General features: G+C 48.2%; 1 pseudogene; it reads left to right on the top strand.

Moving 5' to 3' along the window:
- Positions 1–11,854: 11,854 nt before the first annotated feature.
- Positions 11,855–12,444, top strand: LOC128406017 (E3 ubiquitin-protein ligase RNF183-like; annotated as a pseudogene).
- Positions 12,445–12,994: the final 550 nt, after the last annotated feature.

The raw sequence follows: 12,994 nt of genomic DNA on the forward strand, positions 1-12,994 counted from the left end.
CCATTAATAGATCGTTTTTAAGAGGAGGAAACTGGCTCGGTTTAGCAATGTTTGGAGCTGTATATAGCCGGGGGAAATGTTGGTACCATAAGTTAGATGAAATACTGTTGGTTACAGTTATCCCTTTGGGTGAAATTCCCTGAGCAATTATTTCCCAGAGCTTTTTGTCGTCCCACAATTTGATCGCCTTGTCGAGTGCCTCCCATTGTTCCTTTCTATAGAGGGATTTCTTAAGTTTTAGAGTATTTTTATAATGAGAGCACCACCTGTGCAGGTTTTCCACTGAGGACAGGGTCCCTTCCTGTTTTACCTTATTTTGTAATTTCCTGAGCAAAGATCTTAGATTCCTACAGTCTTTATCGAACCAGGCCCTCGAATTATTTTGTTGTTTGGGAGGGTTGGGGTTCGTGAGTAGTGGGAAGAGCGACTCTGAGACCTGCTGAAATGTTAGAAAGGGGTCAGAATTAGATAAAATACACTGGTCTCTCAAGGCCAGTAAATCTGATGAATGCAGGTGTAGTTTGATTTTGAATTCCAGGTCGCTGTTCCATTTACGCCTGCGAAGGGCCAGAGTTGGAGGTGGGTCTGCACAGTGATTGCGATATTGCGGATCCTCCAAACCACGGGGAATTAGTGAAATTGATATAGGGAGGTGATCACTCTCAGTTCTGTTGAAAGTCCTAAAGCCCTATGACCTCTCCAAGAGTTTTGGGGAGACCAAGATATAATCAATAACGCTCGCACCTCTAGGCCCAAGGAAAGAAAAGAAACCCCCTGACCTGTCCATATGGGTACCATGCAAATTATACAGATTATGTTTGAAGGCAGTCTCCATTAATGTAATACCTGCCTTATTCAAGACCTTATCATCAGAGGACCAGGGAATAAACCAATCTGCCTCTGGCAGTAACTGAGATTTAGAGCAGTACGTATTAATGTCGTTTCCTATCCTGGCGTTGAAATCACCTGCCAGCAGGATATCCATGCCAGGGAATTCTAGTTCAGCCTTTTCCAAACATAGCTCTAAATCTTCCCAGGTTTGTGACGACTGGGAAGGGGTGCCTATAGGAGGGATATATATATTAAAGCAAAGGAAATCTCCTCCTTCACTGCTAGAAATAAGTAGGATTTGTAGATTGTTACTCTTCGCCCACTGCTGTTGCCGGACCTTGCACTTTAGCTTGGTGGAAACAAAAGTGACTAAGCCACCACTAGGTCGGCCTCAAAAATTTGTTTTTATCGCAGGGGTAGCAAAAGCTTCGTATCCCTGTAGAGAAGGGACATGGAGATCTAGACACCATGTCTCCTGTAGGCATATAATCTGAAATTTTGTGAGGAAATCCAGAAGGTTGACGTCACCCTGCTTAGATAGCCATCCTGCCACATTCCAAGATAGGATGTGGAAATAGGTCGTCGATGAAGAAAGATCTAGATGTCTTCTGGACCTTTGGAGTGAGGCGTGAGACCATTGACTTGTGTTGCGTCGTCCTGGACTTCGGACCTTTGCCTTTCCACGCGTTGAGCTTTCGCTGCGCTGCTCTGTTGCCTTGGCCTTGGGATGTTTACATTCCCTCTTCACGTGGCCTAGATGTCCACATGCGTAGCATTTCACTGCCTTCAAAGCTTTGGCGCCATCTAGTGGTTCCACTGCATTCTGGGATGACGTCTGTGAGGACTTGCCCTTGGTGATGCAGCTAGCACTATGACGATCCGCTTCATTCAACACCACAGCAGTTACGTGCACTACCGTTAGCTGAGCAGTAGGCAAAACAGCAAGCTGGCTGGCAATCGCTTCCCAACTTGAACCCAAAGAATATAGAATCATGAAGGAATACACAGCCTCTCAAAAGGTGATTCCACACTGTTGCAACTCATGCCTGAGATTCTGCATTTCCATGAGGTGAGCACGTACGTCTGCTCCTTCAGCAAGTGCCATATCATGCAACTTGGCATAAAAGTACAAAGAAGCTCCCACCTCCATTCTCAAATGTGACTGTTGCAGACTGTTCCACATCAATCTGGCTGAGGTCTTGTCACGCAAAAGACATAACTCCTTAGGGGACACAATAAGTGTCTGAGTTCCCCTTGCTTTGGAATCCTTAGCCTCCCATTCTTAGTTACTGGAGCTGGGGACGACGACGTCCGTTATCACATTAAACAGACCCTCTTTTCTTAGCAGAGCCTCTGCATACTACACCCAGTCCAAATAATTCCCTTTTGAGTGCTTAGGAATTGCCATGGTATTTCGAAGGGCCTCCATTATTCTGGCATTAGCCTTCTGTGTCTTTAAAGCAAGCTGCGTCTATTTACAAGCAGCTGCATTCCAAAAGCACCCTTCTTGAGGCCTTTGCATGCTCCTGAGCTTCTGCAGCAACCGGTCAGAGCTTTGGCTAGAAGTTCAAAGACCACCCTTAATTAGGGACTGGCAGGCTTCCTGGGGCTCGAGCACATACCTCTCATCAATCTTCTTGACACACAGAGAAGATAACCTACAGTCTGTTCTTCTGGGCCCAGACCCCAAAATGTCGGCATCTCCATTCGGCCAAACTGATAAAGCTCATCTTCCGGCCTAGTCGCCCCTGACGATAATTAACGACCTGAGCCTTTGATGAGGCCTCAGGCACATTCCCATTAAGCAGAGTTTCCAGCAGCATGCGGAAGTGATGAGATTTATGGCTACATTGTAAAGAGTTTATTTTCTAGGTACGCAGACAGCAAAGAAATATACATCCTCTCTCTATGAAAGCAGAGAGCAACTGAACAAAGGAACAAAGGAACAGGAAACCACTAACGTCACATCCGTCTCCCGTGAGACTTCCAACAGTATGGAATGTGTGGAATGTAAACAGAGTTTGTGACTCCAAAGCACTGCTCAGTGGCAAACAGAAACTAACATTGAGTTGCGTTGTCCTGGACTTCTGACCTTTGCCTTTACCTTTGCCTTTTCCACACGTTGAACTTTCGCTGTGCTGCTCTGTTGCCTTGGCATTGGGATAGTTACATTCCCTCTTCACGTGGCCTAGACATCCACACGAGTAGCATTTCACTGCCTTCAAAGCTTTGGCGCCATCTAGTGGTTCCACTGCATTCTGGGATGACATCTGTGAGGACTCTCCCTTAGTGATGCAGTTAGCACTACGCCGATCCGCTTCATTTAACACCACAGCAGTAACATGCGCTACCGTTAGCAGAGCAGTAGGCAAAACAGCAAGCTGGCTGGCAATCGCTTCCCAACTTGAACCCAAAGAATGTAGAATCATGAAGGAATACACAGCCTCTGGAAAGGTGATTCAACGCTGTTGCAACTCATGCCTGAGATTCTGCATTTCCATGAGGTGAGCACGTACGTCTGCTCAATCAGCAAGTGCCATATCATGCAACTTGGCCTAAAAGAGCAAAGAAGCACCAGCCTCTGTTCTTAAATGTGACTGTTGGAGACTGTCCCACATCTCTTTGGGCTGAGTCCTTGTCACACAAAAGACATAACTCTTCAGGGGACACAATAAGCGTCAGAGTCCCCCTTGCTTTGGAATCCTTAGCCTCCCATGCTTCGGTCACCGGAGCTTGGGGGGCATCTGTTATCACATTAAACAGACCCTCTTTTCTTAGCAGAGCCTCTGCATACTGCACCCAGTCCTGATAATTACCTTTTGAGAGCTTTGGAATTCCCATCGCATTTTGAAGAGCCTCCTGTACTTTTGGATTAGCCATGTCTGAGTCTTTAAGGCAGACTCTGTCTGTTTACAAGCAGCTGCATTCCAAAAGCACCCTTCTGCCGCAGCCGGTTAGTGTTTTGGCTTGAAGTTCAAAGTCCACCCTTGACACACAGAGAAGATAACCTACATTCCGTTCTTTCTGATGTTCTTCTGGGCCCGAAACAAAAAATGTTGAAATCTCCGTTCGACCGAGCTGATAAAGCTCATTTTCCTCCGGCTGAGTCCTTCGATGTGATTAACGATCTGAGCCTTTGATGAGACCTCCAGGCACATTCCCATTATGCAGAGAATCAAAGCAGCACACGGAAGTGATGAGATTTATGGCCACATCTCTATGAGTTTTATTACTAAGCTACGCAGACAGAAAACACATTCTCTCTCTGTGAGAGCAGAGAGCAACTGAAACAAACAAAGGAACAGGAAACCAGTACATCACATCCGTCTTCCGTGAGACTTCCAACAGCCTGGATTGTCTCTTGAATGTAAACAGAGTCTTGTGACTCTAAGCAGCTGCACAGTGGCACAAACAGAAACTAACACATAGAGCCTGTTGCAGTAGTCCAAGTGGGAGAAAACTAGAGCATGCAGCACTTTGGCAAGACAGTCTGCAGGCAGGTAGGGTCTCAGCCTGCGTACCAGATGGAGCTGGTAGACAGCTGCCCTGGACACAGAATTCACCTGCACCTCCATGGAGAGCTGTGAGTCCAAAGTGACTCCCAAGCTGCACACCTGGTCCTTCAGGGGCACAGTTGCTCCATTCAGGACCAGGGAGTCCCCCACACCTGCCCGCCCCCTGTTCCCCGAAAAGAGTACTTCTGTCTTGTCAGGATTCAACCGCAATCTGTTAGCCACCATCCATCCTCCAACCGCCTCCAGGCACTCGCACAGGACCTTCACCGCCTTCACTGGTTCCGATTTGAAAGAGAGGTAGAGCTTGGAATTGTTCAACAACCACACGCTCAATCACTTTGCCCAAGAATGGAAGATTGGAGACTGGGCGATAGTTGGCCATTGTAATGGCTTGGCTCTCCCACAGAAGCGAGACACCGGCAGTAATTATCTCAGGTTTATTGCTCAAACACATAAATCACTCTGGAGCTCCTTCACTCTGTGTCTGACTCCAAGTTAGCAGTTGCCGAGTCTAAACTCCGCCCCTTCCTCTTCTTCCAACAGTGGAAAAAAACCTTTCGCTTCCGCTCTTTTTCCCTCCTCTCACTGACCTTTTTGCACCTTCAAGTTTTTGGGCTAGCTATTCCCGGCCTCTCCCCTTCTGTCTCTGAACTAAGATTGGTGTTTAGAGCTTTGCTATCTTCTGCTTGCTCTCTGCTCTCTGAAACTCTGCCACTCGGCTGCCCCTCCTCCCTCTCACATTCCAGTCCACATTCCAGTGTCCTTATCTCCCTTGGCTTGCTTAGATTCCCAGCCTCTGTCAGCTACGGAACGAAGCTGACAGCCATATTGGCTGGGTCTAAAGATGTTTTTTTAAGAAGCGGTTTAATGACCGCCTCTTTCAGTGGGTCTGAGATCAAGGAGACGGTTGGTTTCAGGGTTCCCATCAATGGTGGTGACTTGCAAGGGAAAGTCTAGTGGTAACAGGTGCAACTGGTGCTCCAAGGCAAAGTCTCTGCTGAAAAAATTCTCACTCGCCCCAGAATCGATTAACACCTGCACTTCCATTGGGTGGCCCTCTTTTGCAAGTCCAGGGCGTATTTAATCTCAGTCTTAAATGCCAGGTATTCTTGGGGGTTCCCTCCAAACTTGCTCAGCAGCAATGGTACTTTTCTCCCAACTGGAGTGGTTCTGACCTGCTGGTCCTGCACTCTGCGCTCCTCAAGCCTCACTACAAGCTCGATGACGTGTGGCTCCAACTCCACGTTCCTCTGTACCATGGCTGCTACGTTCCACGCCTCCTCTCCCTCAGTGCCTCCGCCTGCAGCTCCCTTTTTGAGGTGACTCATCGTGTGTGTCTCTGCTGTTACACTTGAGCAACCGCAATGACTCCCGGATTGCTGTCAGATGGCAATGGTGGTTGCTTGTGAGTAACCAGTCAGGACTCCAACCTGTCTTTTACAGGTTTTATTTTGGTGCAAAACTATTTACAGTGTAGAACCACAAGTTCATGTCTGCCTCAATCGCTAGCAGAATCTGGGAGTGGTCATTTCCGGGTCCTCCCCCAACATAATAGCTTAGTCACCCCCAGCCTTTTCCTTCCTTCTTTGCGTTTTACACCTCTGCGCAGGGTGGGTGACGGAAGAGGCGTGCTTCCCTACTGGCTGGCTTGCCCAGGAGCGGTGCTGAGGCTCCCAGCAGCATCCTCTGGTCCCTTCCCCTCTTCCCCACTGGAGGTGTGGCTTTCCCCACCACAGGAAGGGGAACTGCTTCACAAGATTTTCGGAGGTTCCCTGTAACCTAACTGCCCCTCTCCTTCCCTTCCCTGTTCCGATGGCAGTCCCCTGACAGTAATGATTAGATTAGAATGATGATATGGTATTATTTGTAGATGTGTGGTGGTTTTTTTGTTTTTTTGTTTGTGTGTGTGTGTGTGTGTGTGTTTTCCCTCTCTTGTGTTTTGGGGTTTTCTTCCTTGTTTGTACTGTTTCATTTTGGATTCAATGTTTGTAATTTCTGTTGTAATTTTGCATTGAAAATAAAATAAAATAGATTGCCATTGGCCTGTTCCAGCAGGCTGTTCTCATGTGGATGTTTATCTTCCCACCCTTGCCTTATCAATTGCTTTGCAAGAGAAGGGCTTACTTCCACTCTTAAACTTCATACTGCAAATTCCCTTGGGTGGAGGACCTCTCTCTTTGCATTTGCTGATGCTGTAAAAACCAGATGTTGGGAAACTTGTCTCCCACCCCCACCAATGTTGAAGAACTACAACTCCCATCAGCCTCAGTAAATACGGCCCTATGGCAAGCCAAACGTTCCCTCTCGTGGGCCAAAGGTTCCACTGCATTGATGCTGCTGTGTGATTACTGTCATTGGGTTTCTGTGGGGATACTGCCAGGGAGATAAAGTCCATCTGAGCCCCCAAGCTCGGTGCCGGACGATCCATCGACCTCCCATAGTCACGCAGTACCAGCAATTTAGCGACACTAAGCCTCAGGCTTAGTGCACACTCTAACAGCAGAATTCAGACAGCAAAAGTTGCACAGCATGAGAGCAGAACAGCATATTTACAGTTTATTCAGCGTAGGTCAGAACATGAGAAGACATGACCGTCTGCTCCGACTGCTCAGGCAAAACAGCAGAAAACGAAAGGAACAGACAACATAAACATCCTGTGAGACAGGAAACGCGCAGGCTGTTATACAAACATCCTGCTCCCTTTTAAGGTGGAACGGAAATATCCTAACATCCTCCCCCTTTCCGTGTAACCTGTAGTACCTGTGGTTCAACCCAATTGCAACCTTTGTGCGTAAACCTTAAGTTGTTCTCTGTTAACAACCTTAGACAACAGATCAGCAGGAATTTCATTTCCTGGCATGTAGGACACCTGAATGAGTCCTTTCTGAATACACTCTCTTGCACGATGTAGCTTAATCTGAAAGTACTTGGTCCTTTGCTTGCAACTCTCTGAGTTCAGCAAAGCCAAACAAGATCTATTGTCTTGATACACTTGTATAGGACATTTCACAGAAACCCCAATGTCCTTAAACAGTTGCATCAACCATTCACAATCCATGAGTGAAAATGACAGAGCATTGAGTTCTGCTTCACAGGAACTTAGGCTAACTGTTGTCTGCTTTTTGCACAACCAGTCAAACAGGCAGTGGTTGTACATGTAGCATACTCCAGAAGTGCTTGTACCATCCGTGGTGTCACTTCCAAAACTTGCATCTGCAAAGATTTCAAGACCTCCAGTCTTCTGACTGGTGAACCTCAGCCTGTAGTGCATAGTCCCTTTCAAATACCGGGCTATGCGCTTCAGAGCTTTCCAATCCTGAACAGTAGGATTGTTAGCATGTCTGCTCAGCAGGTTAGTGCTTACAGCAATGTCAGGTCTCGAACATCTAGCAATGAAATTCAACTTGCCTAGAATGCATCTGTACAGCGTTGTGTCAGAAAACGCTTCAGCAGTACTATCTACCTGGTAACCTGTCACCATCGGTGTGTCTGCTGGGTTTGCATCAACCAAATTCAACCTGGTTAATACATCAGTAATTTTCTGTGTTTGGTGTACCAGAAAATTACCTGCTTGGTCCCTCTCCACCTGCAGAGAAAGATAGTTGGATACCTCACCAAGATCCTTCATGTCAAAGTGCTCCTTCAGCTGAGCTAGGGTGCTTTGGTAAAAAGCCTGATTCTTCCAAAACATCAGAAGATCATCAACAAAACATAAACAATACAGTTTGTTTTGCCCCTCCTCCTTGACAAACACACATGGATCAGCTTTGCCCTGGTGAAAACCTAGAGAGAGCAATGTCTCAGTGAGTTTTGTGTTCCAACACCTGGCACTCTGCTTGAGACCATATAAGGATTTCCGCAGTTTACAGACCATTCCCTTCTGTATCTGCATTCCATCAGGTGGAAGCATGTACAGCTGCTCATTCAAAATCCCGTACAAAAAAGCTGTATTAATGTCATGATGGGAAACATGCAGTTTCTCCTCCGCAGCGATCTTGAGCATCAGCCGAATGCTCTCATATTTGACCGTGGGCGAGTAGGTCTCGTGGTAATCCTGCCCTGGTACCTGTGAAAAACCTCTGGCAACCAATCTGGCTTTGTGTCTGACAACCTTGCCATTCTGGTCTGTCTTGGCCTTGAAGACCCATTTGCTGCCAACCAGTCTCATACCTGGGACTACCGGTACCAGCTCCCAAGTTTGGTTCCTGTTCAAGGAATCAACTTCAGCCTTCATGGCATTAAGCCAAGGCTCAGCATCTTTAGAGGTTAACTCCTGGACCTCTTTGAAGCTTGAAGGTTCCCACACCTTCTCTGAGCTACTAAGAACAGCAGTTGCCGTCTTAGCAAACTCATCAGCAAATCTCTTTGGAGGTTTGCCTTTGGTCGCCCTTTCAGACCTGCGAACCAGACGCAAGTCTTCTGGACTCATCTCCTCCTTCTTAGGAGAAAAGTGACCAATGGTGAACAGTGGTTCTTCCAGTTCATTGTCAGACTCATCAGATGGTCTGACTGAGGCCTTTGCGCTCTTGTAGTCTGCTGTGTCATCACTGTCACTGACACCAGCAGCAGCGCCGCCCACTGAACTGGAATCCGAACTCTGATCATCATCATCACCATCATCCTCAGATTCCTCAGCTTTCTCAGCATGATCTGCTTTCTTCACATCACCTTCATCCTCCTCTGGGTAACTCTGGAAAATTCCCACATTTCCCCCCCACTTAGGATTGTATTCAACACTCCTTGTGAACTTTATGGATTTAGAGTTAGTCATCCATACCCTGTATGCACCTTTTTCGTACCCCATGAACAAACCATGTGCCCCACGCTTCCCAAGCTTGTTGCTTTGTGGGGTGTGTACCCACATGTCAGAACCAAAGATTCTCATGTGCTTGACATTAGGTTTCTTACCATACATCTTCTCATAGGGAGTACAACCAATAGGTGATGACAGTCTCCTGTTAAAAGAATAAACAAAATTCGCCAAAGCCTCCCCCCAAAACTTCTCAGGGAGATTGGCATCATGCAACAAGGTTTTTATCCCTTGCAGCAACGTTTTATTTGCTCTCTCCGCAAGCCCATTCATCCATGGCGATCTAGGCGTTGACAAATCATGCTGGATTCCCTTCTCAGTCAGGAAAGCTTCAAACTGCTGAGAAGTGAATTCCCCGCCTCGATCAGTAAACAGACAACCAATACGTTTACCGTGAGCATTCTCCAACCAAGCACAGAATGCCTTGAACCTAGGAAATGCTTGCGATTTCTGCTCGAGCATAAACACATGAATGTACCTGGAAAAAGAATCAATTAGAACCATGAAGTACCTTGCTCCTCCCAAAGAGGGCGCAAGAGGACCTACCAGGTCTGCATGAACTAGCTGGTAGGGTTTGGAAGCCTGCCTGCTAGACTCCTTGCCTTTTGGAGCAACCTTCACCTTGTTCTCTGCACAAGATACACATTTCATGTGAAATTTACAGGGTTTGATGTCCAAACCTTCAACCAACCCAGGCATCTTGGCTAGCGCTTGCCAAGAGAGGTGACAAAATCTTCTATGTGCATCGTGAATGCATCCTGCATGAAGAACCTTGTTAGTTTGTGCAACACAACAAGTATCAGCATTTGACATAACAGCATTGTCATCATAAGTTAGACAGAACAAACCATCCATCAACTTTGCATGCAAAATGTCCTCTTTGCCTTTTCTGATGACACAGACAGTCCTCTTGAAGGAAACCTCAAAACCACGCCCAGTCAGCTGTGGTACACTAAGCAAATTGTCCGCAGCTCCTGGAACAAAAAGTACATCGCTGATGGTAGTATGCAGACTTGCAAGTTTCACAGTCCCAACTCCTGCAGCTTGCAAAGTCCTTCCATCAGCCAGCTGGATCTCTCCATCTTGAGGTGTGAAGGAGATGAACAGATGGCGGTCTTTGGTGAGATGGCGCGTGCACCCTGAATCCACAACAAACCTGGCCTTTTCCTTGTTTCCCACCGGCGTGGGCTTTTGCAGCTTGCCTTTAGCCTTTGGTGAAGCTGTGCCAGCAAACATAGCCTTGTTTTCCACTGGCGAGGGCTTTTGCAACTTGCCCCCCTGCTCCTGGCCATCAGACGTGCCTTTAGCCTTTGGTGGAGCTGTGCCAGCAAACATAGCCTTGTTTTCCACTGGCGTGGGCTTTTGCAACTTGCCCCCCCGCTCCTGGCCATCAGACGTGCCTTTAGCCTTTGGTGGAGCTGTGCCAGCAAACATAGCCTTGTTTTCCACTGGCGTGGGCTTTTGCAACTTGCCCCCCCGCTCCTGGCCATCTGCAGGCTTTATCCTTTGTTTACATCTGGCCTTCCGGCCTCTGCATAGGCTCTGACCTTGGTTCTCACAAGAAACAGAGCTCTCAGCTGCCGACTCCTTGGCTCCCCCTGGAGGCTGGAATGCTGCCTGGGATGACGTGGCAGTCTGCTCCCCCTGCAGCTTGCAATCGGTGCCCTCAGCATCCCTGCATTCACTAGCATTCTGGGAAACAGCCAGGACCTCCGATGCATTCAAACCCTGGGCTGGGGTGATTGGCAGGTGGGCCTTTTTCAAAGCATCCCACATGTCACGTGCCGTGAGATTTCCAGCAAGCGTCTTTATTTCCTCCAGAGAGACGGATAAGACTATTATATCAACGGCCCTCGAATGCTGGGCCTCCCATTTCTCTGTCCGAGGAACTGGAGTGGCTTCAAACACAGTATGCCAGACTCCAAACTGACGCAGCAAACTCTCACACCATTCTGCCCAGGTCTGATAATTGTGCCGATTTAACTTTGGGCACTCAGTGGCCTCCGAAGCTTGGAAAACATCCATTCCAGCTTTTTGCTTTAGCCGTGAGCCTTTATGCCTTCAAAAACGGCTTATCTCGGCAGCCCATAAATCACGATGCCTCTGGCTCGGCTCCCAGGCCAATTAGTTTTGCCGGACATCAAAAGCCTTTTCCGCGGCATCCAGAAAAGCCTCTGCTTTCGCTTTTCCAACATACCTTTCAGCAGTCTGTCGCTGTCATACTCTCCTGCAAGTGCCGTGAATCTGGGCCCGAAACCTGTTGTTGGGATACTGCCAGGGAGATAAAGTCCATCTGAGCCCCCAAGCTCGGTGCCGGACGATCCATCGACCTCCCGTAGTCACGCAGTACCAGCAATTTAGCGACACTAAGCCTCAGGCTTAGTGCACACTCTAACAGCAGAATTCAGACAGCAAAAGTTGCACAGCATGAGAGCAGAACAGCATATTTACAGTTTATTCAGCGTAGGTCAGAACATGAGAAGACATGACCGTCTGCTCCGACTGCTCAGGCAAAACAGCAGAAAACGAAAGGAACAGACAACATAAACATCCTGTGAGACAGGAAACGCGCAGGCTGTTATACAAACATCCTGCTCCCTTTTAAGGTGGAACGGAAATATCCTAACAGTTTCCACCTGCCCTTGTTTTTTAGTCTCCTAGGTAGCAAAGAAGGCTGTGCTGTTGACTGGGTCTCCCCATGGCTGAGAAGCAGGTCCAGGGGCTGGAGGCTGAATGCCCCATCTGCTGAAACCCTTACGACAACACTTTTTGCACCCCAAGGTCCTTTAGTGCCAATATTCCTTCTGCATCAAGTGCCTGGCTCTTCTCAGCTTGGTGTCCCCAGCCCAGAACCGCTTGCAGTGCTCACTCTGCCGCCACCCTACTGTCCTCCCCTCCGACCAGCCTGTCACTGAGCTGCCCACCAATGAAGCCCTCCTGCGCCTGCTGTGCCTGGAGCCCAACCACATCATCCTGTAGGGTTGGCAGCTGTGCTTGAAGGAGCAGCGCAAGAGCAGGTACTTCCTCTGCCAGCCCAGGGTTTACACCCTGGACCTGGGCCCAGTGAGAGATCCAAGCATTGAGAGCTACTGTGAGCCAAGCCGCCCGGCTAGTGCTACCACTGCCACCACAATCATGCCCAACCACCACCGCTCCCCAATGTGGGCGTGTGCCTGCAACCCCCAGCTCCAGATTTTCACCTACCTGATGGCTCTCATCTTAAGCATGACTTTACTACTCATCTTCTCCATCTTTTGGACGAGGCAGCTCTTTGGGGGCTGGGGGTGAGAGGGACCAGCAGCTTCCTCAGGCGGAAGATGCTGAGGGCAGGGTAGAGGTGGTTGGCGAGCAGCAGCAAAGTGTTGGGAGGACTAGCTTGTGTGTGTCACACAGCCTGCCTTGAGTTCTCCAAGTCAGCTCAAGTGTGCTGGAAGACATTGCCCAGTTATGATTTAAGATTCAAAGCCTGGTCAGATTCTGCCTATAGAACAAGAGAGAGACTGCCATCTTGTCTTTCGCCCCAGACAGCAAAACGGTTTGGACTGCCACTGGGTCCCAGGATTTGACCTTGAGGGTTACTTGTGAGCTTTTAAATAGGGATGGGGATGAGGACATGACAGGGCAATGGGAGCATTTCAACTAACAAACTCGCTGCTTCTTAAGTTGGCTAAAGAGGGTGAAAATGGATAATGGGAATATAGCCGGTGTGGAGATGAGAGCTTTTCTCATTCCAGGTGTTGCTGAACTACAACTCCCATAATCTCTGGTCATGATGGGGGCTGTAACACAACCACATCTGGAGGGCCCAAGTTTCCCCATACTTGGAGTAAAGGGACAT

The sequence above is a fragment of the Podarcis raffonei genome, chromosome W (assembly GCF_027172205.1).
Source record: "Podarcis raffonei isolate rPodRaf1 chromosome W, rPodRaf1.pri, whole genome shotgun sequence".
Taxonomy (NCBI): domain Eukaryota; kingdom Metazoa; phylum Chordata; class Lepidosauria; order Squamata; family Lacertidae; genus Podarcis; species Podarcis raffonei.